At 40.6% G+C, this 9,067-nt stretch overlaps 1 long non-coding RNA gene across 1 annotated transcript; it reads right to left on the bottom strand.

Moving 5' to 3' along the window:
• Positions 1-2,778: 2,778 nt before the first annotated feature.
• LOC146596672 (uncharacterized) lies at positions 2,779-8,384 on the bottom strand. Its single transcript, XR_014895656.1, has 3 exons — positions 8,319-8,384; positions 3,496-3,553; positions 2,779-2,950 (listed from the first exon to the last, which is right to left on the bottom strand). It is a non-coding gene; the product is annotated as an uncharacterized LOC146596672 (long non-coding RNA).
• Between the last annotated feature and the right edge of the window lie 683 nt (positions 8,385-9,067).

Raw genomic sequence — 9,067 nt, forward strand, 5'->3', positions numbered from 1 at the left:
CCCACTGATATGAATATACTTACTCTATCTGTGTGCATATCTATACATTATATATGACTAGTCTACATAATTCATAGGGGCTCAGTGCAAAAAATAACGAAATTATCTCATTTTTGGCCATTTTTCAAAACTGAAAATAAGCCATACTTGTGCCACCTACAAACCTTTTCTCTTGATGTGGTTAGAAATGTGAGTGGGTATCACTGGCCTTCAGACCTCTTTGGACATTATCAGAAGGCTCCAAGGTTTCCTTTTAGCCAGCTCAAGCTGCCGGGTGCGGTGATATGCTCCTAGGAGCCCAGAATTAAGTAAACTGGACTTTTGTGAGGCTGCACCTGCAGTCCCTCACATTGCAGTCTTTATATAAGCCTCCATGTGGGCTATTTAAGGAGCTCACATTTATTCCTCACCACGTGTCATACAAAATTATCAGTCCATAATGTGAGATGCTAACATTTTCTCCCAGAGAAAGACAGAGGTAGTGAAATATGTCACCCAAGTGCTGTTARTAATTGGGTCTGACACTTCCCAGAGCAAAGGAAAGGGTTGGGAGAAGGAATGAAAGAGGGGCTGGTGCCCAGGCGGGGAGGTGGGAAGYGTTGGCATTGCTGGCCTGAGATCCTCCAGCTCCGCAGCTGGAAAAGCAAAAGGCCATTGCTGAGCGGGGTGCAGGTGCTCTCTCTAGTGTGGCTCCGAGGTTGGCTGGCAAAACTCTGCAGTAACTAGCCACAGTTGGTGAGAAAGTTGTTGATTTGTAGCAGCAATATGCTGTACAGCTGCAGTGAACAGGCATCGTTTGGGGAGACGGGAAATTCCTGCAGTGGAGGTGGGCAGGCAGCTCCTCCGGAGACTTGCTTTCTTGTCCACATCAGTCGGGCCCTGGATTCGCCCAGGTTTACAGAGCTGTTGCTGTGGTGTAGGAACYGCGTCTCTGCGGATACGTGCAGCTGATGCCCCTGTGGGTGTTTCTGTGGGGGAGAAAATTGATCTCATAGGCCCCGTTCCTCAGGGTAGGTTCAGGAAATCTGAGTTAGTGTTGTAGGTGCAATAAATGGGGTTTGTGTAATACACTGTAAGCAGGTGGGTTTGGAATCCMAGTCCTGTTGTATTTTTTAGCATATGTATAAGTTTACTTAGAAACTCATACTAATCGAAAGGGATGTTTTTACTCAGCCAAGAGTTATTGACCACTTTGACAAAAAAGCAGTGCGCTCCACGAAGCTTGGATTGCACAGTTGTCCGAGTAGGACTCGTACCTCCTGTGGCATCTTTAGTCGAAGGGAAGAGATAGTTACATTAATCAGGACTTCTGAGGATGCTGATAACAATAATTCTTTTCTAATGTACTGATATAACTCTCAATTGTTTCATATTAAGCTGAGAAAACAGGAAGAGTTAGGAGATGGTACACATTTTAATAGAAGCAATAATTCTGCTTGAAGGGTTGTCTGAATGCTGTGCCGAGGAAATGAAACCAATAGATCCCGKTTTACTGAATATAGCTGTATAGGAAGAAAAGGTCATAGCCCTGGGCCTAATTCTGTTACTGTTTTAAAGCTGATGTTAGCATTTTTCAATTTATTTTAGTTTCAGAAAGAAGACAAACGTATAGATATAATAATTACAGCACACTACAGGAGATTTGCGTTGGTTTGTTTGGATCATATGCTATAAGCTTATTAGCCTGTGTGACTCAGCTGCTTTCCACTGGCCTCGATTACACCAGCTTGCACCAGATAAAGATCTAGCTCACAATATTTCTTTCCTCCTCATGATTATTTAAGCGGCTCTCTCAGAACCTCTTACAGTTTTTGTTGCTGATGGACTATTTGCTGTTATGGGCAACTCAGCTATCTCACACACTCTGCATTCATACCTAGAAGTCTTGCTAGGTCAGTGGTAACAAGTAACTGCTTTTGAATTTTCATGAGTTAAGAAGCATCATGGGTCAGAGTCTCATTTAGTGTAAGGCTCTCCTGGATGCCGTGGCCTTATAAAGTGGCCTTATCATGGATATAAAATAACCATAAGCTTTTGAAAAATGAGACCACATCACTTCTCATAGCTCTTTCATTTACTGTAAACACTTTGCAGTCTGATCCCATTTTCCTTTATATTGTTTCCTTTTGGGGAATCTGAGTGGTGAAATCTTTAAGATAGGCCTCAGGCTTGTAGCCTCCAAACACTACTGAGGAAAGGGTCCCTGCCAAACCTYGTTGGTACTGCCGTTAATAAGTACTGGCTCATCAGACTGCCGTTGCTGTTTCAAAATCTAGRCCTATTTTTGTACTGTAGCAAGTAGTGACACCATTCAACAAATAATAACATAAATGGTCAAATGTGCTCAAAGAGTTTCTACTCCCAGCTGCGAGAGAAGGGGAGATGCTGATGGCCTTCAGCTCATGTCTCCCAGTTCTCTCCCCCTAATGAAAAAGGAGGCCAGAACTCAATCACCCTGTCTACGTAGTATCTTTAAACACAATTAACATGTATTTAAGATAAGAACTGAAAATAATGTAAACATGAAAACTACTATCATTTTCCTGTAACTAAAAAAATGTCTATTTTAAAAATCCTGGCTTAGATAATTTAAGGTCCTAGGTATGTAAAACCATAATAGGCAACAACTTGAAWGTTTTCATCTGACAACACCCTGCTCTCTGATGCTGAAGTATTTCCTCATTCTCACTGTTGGAGTGACACACTATATAGCCCAGTCTGAAAGCTTCTTAAAGAGTTAATAAGGTTAACATACCTGGGGTGGTGTACGTAATTCCTTGAGGAAATTCTTCCTGTCTGCTAATTCGGAGGTAGTGCTGCTGCATACCTTTCTCYGCGTATAAGGCAGTCTGGTCTGATTGTTTTCCGTGAGAGCAGAACTCAAGAACTGYGGGCTTCAAATCCCTTGTCTGTTCCTAACCCACTCGGAGTCTCGGGGAAATCTTGGTACCTCAGTTTTACCTTGGAAAAAATAAGAATAATTAGTTTGCCCAATTCATAAGGCTTTCGGAAGCTTACCACACTGTGATGCATTTTGTTTATTTTACGGTGCAATGGAAGTGCTGTTACTGTAGCAAYATCTCCAAAAATGGAGTTTAAAAAAGTAGATGCTAGCAACTGGTGTTTCCTAATGACTGAGATATTTAGAGATTTTTTAAAAATGTTCCTATATATTTGTTTTGATAGACTTTCTATCCCATAGAGGGCTTGTGCTGTACAGGCATTTACATTACTCCATAGTTATACCAGCTCCTAACCCAACGTTTATGGCAGACTCTAGCTGAAAAAAAAAAAAAAAAGTGCTGCCACTACCTGTGTTGTATCTGTTTCTGTGACTAGACAGAGGACCTTGTTCTTTTAGACTATTAATCTATTTAATTTCATAGRCATCAAAAGGAAATGAATATTTGCAAAGGTCAAGTTACAGTATATGGTGAGAAAAACATGCCAAAAACAATTAAAATTACTGGGAGTGTATATAAAAGTAGCACACACCATGTATTGCTCACAGGTGCTCTGTGCGAAGCCACATCCAATAAATGTCAGTCCAGTCCTTTATACCAGGAGAGTGCCAGTCATATAAAAAGAAACACGAGAACAGATGCTTTATGAGAAACAAAACACAATACAAATAAACTCAAAACTGATTATAAAAAATTCACAGTAAACAAGTATTAAAACCTATCTGAATTACATTTGGGATTCAGTGAATGCTTTTTCTACATCTGGGTTTCAGCAAATGATTTGTAAGGCAAGAYACAAATAATTTATCCTGGTTTGTAAGTCATTTGAAAACTTGTCACTGCATCTCTGTGAGGTATTTTTTTTCTTTTTAATTCCTCTCTCTATCCCCACTCTCTTTGAACCTCGCTTTTCACAAAGCTAAAATATCCAAAATGCATGCTGAAATTCAGAATTTCCTCTGCTTGGGTGTTGAGTTTCTTTTTATTTGTAGTACTGAGGACTGAAAATTTGGCTTTAGCACATGTTCTGAAAAGCTAACACACCTCTAGCTGGAACTAGGACTGGCTTTAAAATCTACTAAAAAGCAAACTATGTGGRTTTAGTGTTTATTGTAAACATTTCACAGTTAGGTATCTTTGCTGCAAGAGCAGTTAAGGCTATTATCACCAGCGAGAGCCAGGTTCGCCAGCTACCCACGCTTCCCTTCCCTGTTGGAAAGCGTTGCCTGTACATGCCACAGTCATAGCTCGAGAATCTCATACAGGTTGAGAACTGCTTGAGTACGGCAGTATTATATACTACTTTACTAAAGAGTTTGTTACTCTTAAATAAATCTTTATAGACTTACATTTTTTTTAAGTTGATGCTCTGCTTCCTCTAAGCCAAAGAACATCTTGTAAGAGGCTATAGATTCCACTCGGGTGACATTTTTATTAGTCCGATTTCATGCAAGCCACAAACACTTGTGCATACTTCAGGATACAGGCATCCTAACCAGATCCAGTCTACAGTGCTGCCAGCTGTTTCTGGCTTGCTGAGATTTTGGAAAAACTGGATTAAACAGATCCAATCTGAGCAGATTTTTAAGGGAAAATTGAATGTGTGTTTCATTTTTTTTTAAATCCAAAATAAACATAGGAGCTCTAGAAGTTCTAGAACATGTAGACCTCAGAGCTGAACTTCTATACTCATCAAGACGGGTGTGGAGCAAGCAGCAGTAAAGCTCACCAGATAAATTGTCTCAACTCTGACCCAAAGAGACCACACTTTTGGGTGAAAAGCTAACTTGTGTTCGTTACTCATTTAATCCCCTGCTTTTCTGCTGAAAGGGTCAGCAAGGGACTCATTCCTGCTAGTAACTCCGCTGAAGCCACACATTCGTTTCATACAAACCACTGAACAAATCTAGGATACTAATGATTTTCAGCTGCTATGAACTGAAGTTGGATCTGACTTGTGACCAGGAGGTTAAAGGCTCCAAATTCAATTACCAGACCCCAGAGCTATCAACTTCTTTTTGCTTAAGCATGACATCAGCGCTGATGGAAATGGCAGTGAACTATTGTGTTCAGCCAGGTAGACCAGCAACATGAAGACAAGTTGCTAGGATATGCACCTTTCATAAAGCATATTTCAGCTCTTCTCCATTTGCAGACACTTTGTGTTCATCTTCCTTCAGAAGGGGATTGTAGAACAGTTGAGAAGGATGTTCTGCACATAAAAAGTACAATTCCATTCTGGGCACTATGCATGTTTTCAGTATTTAAAAATATTAAGTGATTCCCAAGTGAAAAATTGACTACCGCATATAGTTTATTCATGGCCTACCTAGGACTAATGTTTGATATTCAAGATTCATGCTTAGCAGCTGGTTGATGCAACCTCTTATCAGTCTTATCTTTGCTGGTGCTGCTTTGTCATGGCTAAGCATGACACACGCTTGTGCATGGGCAGGCACAAGCGTAAATGTGTGGAGCCGTTCTGCCTCTGAGCCATCACTGGTGCTTCATCTCCTTTGCTCCTGCAGCTGTGTGATGGCAAAGGCCCAGCTTATCRGCACAGAAAACCTTAGTTTTAGGCAAGTTCTGAGACAGTGGTGGACAAATTGGTCTTCTACTGGGACTGGACGTTGCCAGTTTAGGAAGGGCAGAGGGGGTTAAATGGAGAAAAATCAGAAACACACAGCAAAACAGGAAAAGGTAGAAACTTAACAGGAGCAGAACCATGGAACTAATAAATTACATCCACTCGTGTGATGGAAGTGTCAGAGAAGAACTATGGTTCAGCCAGATCTTCTCCACAGTTAGGGTTTTTCTTGAGGATGTGCTATAGATTTTTTATGGTTGTTTGAGTTCTTTGGACGGAAAGTAAAGAAAGTCTCTTAAATTCAACTAATAAATCTGACCTTGTTCTCAGGACAGACATATAAGATCTTGGAAGAAGGCAGGATTGTTTTTCAAAATCTGAAATGTGGAAATGAATTGGGTAAAGGAATACTGGATTAAGTTACCTCAGAGCTGAAAGTGTTCGGAACACAAAAGCATTTTCCTTTTTATGGGAGGGAGATTTTTTTTTCACAAGATGACCTCTCAAGAAGACTATAAAAGTAACATATAGCAAATTTCTGAACTCCTCGGAGAGTTCTAATAAATGACGTTACATTGCTGKTGACCACAGTCTCTTTGGTGAGAGATAGCCTGGTGAGAAACAACATAAATATGAATGATCGTAATTTAACTACTGCTATAAGTAGTACTGCATTTAGTTTTGTTTTATAGGATAATTTTAGTCCCTGTGGGCATAGGAACAATTTATGTGTGTTTACAGTATAACTTACCATTATTTTGAATGAGTGCAGGTAAAGGTCCTCCATAAGGAAAAATCATTTGGCCAGTTTGTTATCCATAAAAGTCTCACAGTAACCATTATTAGTATATATCCTGAGTGATTTTGCCCCGAACAGCAGAAGCAGTAGGCTCAGGGTGTCTCATATCCAAGCCTTCTCAGGAACAGCATCAAAGCTCATTTTGTGAATAAGCCCTGTGCCGCTGAAAGAGTTTATTTCCTCTGCCAATGAGTAGCCTCATTTGGCAGATGAATTCTACAAACGGCTAGATATTATTTTATTTCTCTCATTCCTGCAGAACCGAGAACTAAATGAAATGGAGGTATAGCAAAGAGTGGGAACTCTGGGTACGATGTCAGATGAACTTCTTGCAAGCATACACTTCGTATGTTGAGGCTCAAGTTTCAAATGTTTTACTGTGGTCAAGATTTCAGAGTCAGTGCTGCTCTTCATATGCGTTTCTTCGCGCTGTACGCCCTGTGATTGCGTACACCAAGACAGACAGGTTTCTAGAGCTTGGGCGTCTGCTCTCATTGCAGCGAAAYTGCAACCACAGTCCTGCGTGGGGCTTGTCCGGACGGAGTGCTGCCTAATCGGACGAGCTGCTGTGAGCCAAAAAAGTGAATACATCTCAGCTGAACCACCACACATTAGGAACATCAGCGATGGCTGTAAATCTGCTTCAAATACCTTGTTGTAAAGCTAACCAGATGAAATAGTTATTTTGCTTCAGCTGAGCTCTAGTTTTGATGTTTCTGCTTTATTTAATTTAAAGGGAATATTACACACAGGCTGATCTATTCTTAATTTATTCTGTTTAAAAAACGGGAAGTTGTCTTGTGGAAAGGCTCTTTTTCAGACATATCTAGATGAAGATAAAGCTTGATCCTYTGTTAATTATTTTCTAGCCAAAACTAGGACTAGATATCCAGAAGAAAATGGAATAAATTTTGTATATGTGTGTGCATGTGTATATTTCCCAGTGGGATGAAATTCAAACAAAACTGTAAAGAAAATAAATATTTTTGTTTTAATGAGCTAAATGAGGCTTGAATGTAGTGTGAACATATCTGGACTTGGTTTCTTGTTTGGGGGTTTTAATGTTAGATACAGCCAAGAGACTCCTGGGGATTATAAAAAACTGAATTTTTGTGATGAAGGATTTTATGGCATTTCTGAAGTACGAAATGTTCTCAACCACCGCTGCAAGCTCAGGCTYGCTTAACGTCACCTCCTCAGCATGATTGGCTATTTCATTTTGCAATAGAGAAGCGTTGGAGTTTGCTTAAGATTTACAAAGAAACCTTCATATGCATGGGGCAATTTACTAGGATTTAAATGTCTCTAAAGGAAAGATTTAAATATGTATTGGAAAATATAGGCACACTTTCTCTATTACCACTTCTGACTCTTCATGTATACACTGTAAATCTCAAGGGGACTATGTGCAGGACTTCATMCTAGGAAGTGTACACAGTAGGCTAGTATTTTACATTTTGCGTATAAGGAAAAGTAAAACCACCCTATTGCCTTCAAAAGGAATTGTGTTGAATTCCTGACTTGAATGCCCTTGCAGATAGTGGTGCAAGCACTGAAAATAGAAAATGTTATTTATTTGTTGGTTGCCTTCCTCTTTAAAGTGTAAATTTTTAAAGTGTAATTAAAAAAATAGTAAAAATGATGCATATGTTAAAATTTTCCTCAGCCAGTGCGAGCTCCGGTACCCATCTCCATTTTACTCTGCGTGCAGCAGGGTCTCAGTAGGTAGGGCAGGCTTTAATGAGCAGACAAGCTGTTCCTGAAGTACATTAGATCTTATGACTGTATCTGGGCTTTTTACACCTCTACTAATGCGTTTGGTTTGACTAACTGGTAGTGAGTACRACCAGCTACAAATACAGGGAACAGAAATATTGTGGTCCATAGCAGAAACTAGAGGCTGCTCTAACTCGCACCAACGGGACAGAAGATATGCAACTAGCCCCGGATCAGGGGAGTGCAACTTTACCTTAAAGACACCCTTGTGCTCTTTATCCTGTGCTATGTCTTCCATCTTTGCACTGGAAGAGCCTGTTGTCAGCAAGCTATGTACCTCCTTGTCACAACAGATGAAGAGAAATACACATTTGACTATCAGATTTCATACTTCTTGAATTGCAGAGTCAAAACATTTTCATTTGACATGTAGTSTGCATGTTTGTCTACTCAAAGCGGGGGGTCCCCAGGCGGAAACACATGTGCAATCTAATCAGTATCTGGGTGGCAGATCCTGCCCCAGTAGGTAAAACTTTTCCAGCAGGATAGATTTCAATTCCTCCCTACCCCCAAGTCGGTTGTTCCCACATGGAATGTACAGGTAGCTGTAAATCTCCTCTTAACGCCTCCAGCTCTGTCCTCAGCATAGTAGCTGAAGCGTCTAAGCCGGTGCTCTGACACTTGCAAAGTTCAGCACTGGGCTGCTGAGACCACAGTGGCTGAGTCCTCCTGTTGGTTAAGCTCTACACTAGTGAGCCTAACTTGGGGGGGGTCACTGTTGCTCTTCACAATAAAGTTAGTCTTGCAAACAACTAACAAACCTTCTTTCATCCCCAAGGCTTGGGGCATGTTCCAGGCTTATATAATGAAATCACAGTAACCCCCGCTGTGGTGTAAAATATCACTGTTGGTTGGCAATGCCAAGCAGAGGTATGTGAGAGTTTGAGAGAGGAAAGACTGCTCTGCTTGATTGAAGGCATGTGGAGGAAGRGAAGAGCTGAA

This window comes from Rhea americana, unplaced genomic scaffold (assembly GCF_003343005.1).
Source record: "Rhea americana isolate MKP2758 unplaced genomic scaffold, rheAme1 scaffold_2, whole genome shotgun sequence".
Taxonomy (NCBI): Eukaryota; Metazoa; Chordata; class Aves; order Rheiformes; family Rheidae; genus Rhea; species Rhea americana.